The sequence below is a fragment of the Dipodomys ordii genome, unplaced genomic scaffold (genome assembly GCF_000151885.1).
Source record: "Dipodomys ordii isolate 6190 unplaced genomic scaffold, Dord_2.0 Scaffold329, whole genome shotgun sequence".
Classification (NCBI taxonomy): domain Eukaryota; kingdom Metazoa; phylum Chordata; class Mammalia; order Rodentia; family Heteromyidae; genus Dipodomys; species Dipodomys ordii.
The window spans coordinates 66,795-72,281 of record NW_012267545.1 but is presented as its reverse complement, the minus strand read 5'-3'; positions in this window follow the sequence as shown (position 1 = coordinate 72,281).

The window sequence follows — 5,487 nt, the reverse complement described above, 5'->3', positions numbered from 1 at the left end:
TAGGGTGCTTTCTCTAGAGCAATTCTACCCTGAGATCTCTAGTACCCTGTTAGTGGATGCTGTGAGCAAGGATCGGAATGGGAGGATGGAGCTTGGAGGAAGTCCAGGCATCTCCCCTAATTTCCTCCCATCTTTCCTCACCTTGCTGTCTGACTTTCAGTACCTTACAGAGGGAGGGAGGTGGTGAAAAAGAACATCATACCTCTTGATCACTTTCTATTTTACTACTCTCCAAGAGCAGTGAGAAGGCGCTCTTGGACCTCAGAATCTTGGCCATTTCTTCACCTTTGTAAGTTATAAGGCCTCTTTCTACTGTAAGCTTATGAATCACCAAGCCTAGCCATGACGAATAAAATTTGAAGACTAGAGAAATCTGACTTCCCTTAGATAATTGGTCCTTGATTATGTCCACATTTGATTTGCTTTTGCTTATATTTAACACCTCTACTCAGCTGAAATATCCTTATCTGGTTTTCTTTGCTGCTCCTTTTGTTAGGATAAATTCCATATACCTGCTGTGGTTTGGGGGCTCTATGAGCTGCATCCGGGACTTCTGTTCTTTGGGACAAGAGACCACCACCAGCAGTCCACCAATTCTCCAATAAAGACTCACAATTGTCTTTGTAGCAGTGGCTTCTCTTTCTCTTTGTGGAGTTTCCCCACAGCAGAACCAACCGACCTCTTCATAGCTAACAGGCCAATGGCAAAGAAGGTTTTCTATACAATGGCCCCCTAGTAAGTCATTTCCACTCCTGGTGTAGGCAGGATCAATTCCTTAGCTTCTACTAATTGGAAAATATAGAGAATTGCTTCAGTTAAAGGGAGGTCAGGAACACATTGAAGATACTCCTTCAATTCTTCTCTCTAGTAAGGCTGCCTTAGATCACAATTTCCATGGGGTCTCTTAGGACTCCAATACACCAAAACTGAAGTCCAGCTGCAAATAGCTCAGCGGTAATAGTTACAGCATTCAAAGAGCCAATTTCACATCTTCTGTGAATGAAGAATGACTTCATGGTCAGTGTTGCCATAACAAAGTTATGAAACAAGAGGGTGGAGAAGACTGGGGAGGGGGCCTCTCTTAAATCTGGGGTTTTTAGTAAACCAGTTAGAGCAGATGCTTCTGATGTCTGGTGTCATGTGACCCTTCCCCTGTTCACTTTCACCTATCATTTCCTGCGAACTCAGGAACTGACCAGAGAAAGCATGATCTCAGAAAAAAGCACAGAGGCTAGATAGAGTACTTGACCCAGTGGGAGGAGTTCTCTACAGTATTCTACCTTCTACCCTGTTAGAGGGTGAGCAAGGCTCAGAATGGGTGAGCCCAACTTCGAAAAGTTTTATGGGACACAATATATTTAAAGTCATCTATACAAAAATTGAGATTAATGTCTCCCTTTAAGAAAAAATATCCTAGCTCTCCTTCCACTAGTGAAAGGTTAGAGTATTGGAGGCAGTGACCATTTGTTGCTTGTTTCAGAGCAGAGCAACACGTGGTGCTAAATCACCTGGTTGTGTGCCCCTTATAAGACCTGCAAATCCTTAGCCCGGGGCTCCTCCGAGGCTCCACTGTGTATGAGTGTAGGAAGAGGCCCGAACTGCAGCCCATTTAAATAAAACAGCCGTAGAGTCTGACTCTCGGTGGTCTTCTTGCAGGGTTCCTGGGACCTTGGCATAACACTAGAATATCCTGTCTAGAATAGCTGTCAGGCCAAACAGCAATAGTCTTAACAATAGACTATGAAGGTTATTACATCAGTGTCCCCGCTTCCAGAGTTTCCAGCTGTTTCCAGCTGAGTTTCCAAGTTTCCTCAAGAGCATCTCAGTGGAATCCAGCTCCCATTGTCCTGTAGTGGAACCATACAACACAAGGCTCGGGCGACTGAACTCCCTTACCTCTTGCTCTGTGGAAATGAATCCCCAAACAGAACACTTTGTACTGTCCTGCCATTTTTAAGATTCTGCTTTCAAGGACAAAAAGCAATGGCAACTCTGGAGCTAGGGGGAGTAGTAGCACAAGTCATCAGTCTCCTTCCAGATCATGACAGGAATATCTCATGATGACTCCCAGGGACTGGTTAAAGTGTTTGGTGCTACCCAAGAAGAAATATAGGTTAGTACATCAAGGCCAACCAAAAGTAGTGTTTCACAACTAGATGAGTTGTTAAGATTCCTTAGAGGTAACTCTCCCACGCCAATGGAACACTAGTAGATTAAAGAAAAAAAATTCTGCTTTCAAGCAAGCAAAGGTTACAATTCTGAACATTCAGAATTAGCTCTCTAGACCTAAGGCAGTTGTATGGCACCAAGCGTCTCAGTGCTGGAGGTTAAAGAGTGGCAAAATGTGGTAGCACCACAAAGACCCACCTTGGCATCGTTGGACAAGACTTCCACTGAAGGGGAAACACTTGGGCAATGGGCTATGCAGTCTTTCATACAGTACATGAACAGCCATGTCCACTGGTAATTCCAAGTTTGGTGGAGTGGGAGGAGACTTGCTAACTACTTTGGAAGTCAGCAATGAAGACAAGTTCTGAGTGGCCAGTGCCCAGTGGACTCAAGACTTAACCACATTCACCAGGAAGGTCTCCAAACTAACCTTAAGCTAGTCTTAAAGCTAAAAGGTGTTAGGTTCTGGACTTCGGCTGTGTTGGAACTACAATAAAAGGCAAAATACACAATGCTAGCAGGTCTCCATGATAAAAGTCAGGGAGCCAATAAAGGATTGAAACTCAGACATAAAGTCAGGGTTAGTCTATGCAGATGAACCCAAGAACATTGACTGAGAATTCACTCGAAGCACCCAGAAATGGCAAAACCAAGCCCCTACCTAATCCAAATGGAGAGCCATTGAGTATGATCTGAGGACTTGCTAAGCCCTCTCTTGGGATAGAGAATGCAGAAGATTTTCTGTCATCAAGATCTTTGCTCTTCTTACTGAGGTTAAAGGTCTAGGATCCATTTCCTGAGCAGCTTGAAGAGGGAAATATGACACCAGCTTCAAGAAGGAAATAACTTACTGGTGGAAACGTTTGCATGGCCTATCCTCACCTGGGAAGTAGACCTTGATGTTGTAAAGGGGTTGACTGTGTCCAAGACTGGATCCCATGGTTAAGGATTTCATATTGTGGAAAGGACTCATGGAAATGGCCTTCCTACAGCTCAGGACTCTTCTCTGAAGCATCACATTTAGTGAACATAAGGGAGGAAGGAACACTAGTGAAGAACCAGTTACAAGCTCAGCATTGGCTGTCCTCTGTAGGTCAAGAATGACACTAGGGGACGATGCTATGGAACCAGGCTTCCTGGTGTCCGTAGCGAGGAGAGATCAGAGCTAGCTGGCTGGCACAACCTCCAGAGACTAGGCCACTGTAATGACAGCAGGCAGCAAGTCATGTAGTCACCCGCATGTCTTGGCCTACCAAGGGTCTCTGATGGCTCCTACGCCCATTATCTTCCTAGGGATGAGAAAGGGCTGCTAGCTGGGTAGGTTGACATCTCAACCAGGGCATGGATGACTTAGTGGGAAGGATGGAGGCAGCCACATTGATGAGAGCTTATCACCTCTTATCTTACTTCTAGATTTATACCAGATTTCAAAACCTCAAAGAGCCCATTGCCTCAAGGATCTAAATCTTATTGAAAGACAAATTCTTCAGGAGTTTGTCTAAGGTATACAATGAGTATTATCCCTAACCTTCCAGAGACTTCAGTAGTCATTTACTGTAATTGTACACTGAGAAAAACCAAAGAGGCTATGGAAACACATACCAAGAGACCCTATCATAGTCCCCCAGGACAAGGGCCAGAGAGTCACAGTTCAAAGCAGCCAGTTTTGTGGATTAAAAAGGCAGAGAGTTATGAAAACACCCAAGTATTATCTTCTAAGTCCTGAGTTTTCAAATAATTTACTGATCATCATAGTGAAGATCATATCCTCTTCCAAGTAGCAGCTCTAAAAGGCAGCTGCTTTGATAGCTATCTTTACTACCAAATGCTACAGATGTGCTCCAAGAATCAACATACATTCTTTCCCACCCTCCTTGATAAAACACAAAGGTAGTTCATACATCCATGCGAGAGACAAAGAAAAAAGTTCCTGTTCTGTCACTGTTTAGACTACAGATTGCTTTCACACACCCTAGAACACCAATCTAATCCTTTCTTTCTGGTCACACCATGTTAATTGGATCTGGTTGTTTAGAAAAAGGGGAGGGAGACAGCAAGTTCTCTGGCTGTTCTAGCAAAGTATCTACCTGCCAAAATGTAACAGGGACACCTACATATTCTCACAATTGCCTTTGCCCAGTAACTCAGTTTTATGGACCAAGCGTTGCTTTCAGTCACACCATTTTGTTGAGAGAATTTTCCATTTTCTCTCCATTATCTGATCATCCTTCTCCATATTTCCCCACCTGTGGGAACTCTTTTACATCTCTCTTTACATCTTTTACATGAAAGGTCAACACCTTCTTTCAACCATGGGAGTAAAGGAACATTTCAGGACAACAAGAAAACCGTTCTGGACATGATTGCCAGTACCATCAGAGAATGAGCCCCAAGTCATGCCTCAATACATCCATCTAGAAGCTGCTACAGCTGGGCTTGTGTTTACAAGTCTGTCCCCTTTCCCACCCTCTACTGAAGGATGTACTTCAGGATAGCAGTGTGCATTATGCCCCTCATTTTACACAGCAGGATGAGCCTTTATATTTTTTTCTGAAAATCTTACTCTTGTTATGCATAAATTGAGTTCAGGAGACCAAAGTACCCACTATGAAGACGGCAAGGGAAAAACTAAGCCACGTTCACTGATGAGGATTTCTGGATTGTAGTCTCTCATGGCATTGGGGACATCTCCAGGGCAGAATGCTGCTGCATCTGGCCTCCCTCCTCCCCTGCTATGGGAAAAGGAATACAAAACTGGTGACATTTTCATCCAATGTAGAGAAGACATACCACACTTGGAAACATTGCTCCAGCATACCTTGATTATGCTGAAGACCGTTTGTCTATACAAATCTCCAATAAAAAAAGGCTGTAGGATACTCAGCTATTTTTATTACTGTATCTCTACAATCCAAGAAAACCAGTGAGCCATCTTTGGTATAAAGGAGACATTAACAAGTGACGAGCAAGTCATGCTCTTTGCATCATTTCTGAGCCCAACATCTGAGACACTAGGGGCTTTGCGTTGGATGGCTAGTGGTTATGACTAGAGCTGGCCACATCAGGTGAGGGACAGACTCATGAAAAGAGAATGGGTGACCTCAACTGTATCCTTCAAGATGGACGCAGTCAACCCAGGATGGAGACTGAGGTAGTCCTGAGAGCACACGAACATGAGCAGGTATGGGCAGATATCACCTGCCTTCTGCCACGATCACCACAGAGAAACATTTTCCCATGTTTAACCAACATGGGAAAACAGCACAAAATCTAGTTGTCAGCTGGTAGAAGACTCACTCTTAGCTTCAAAATATCAAT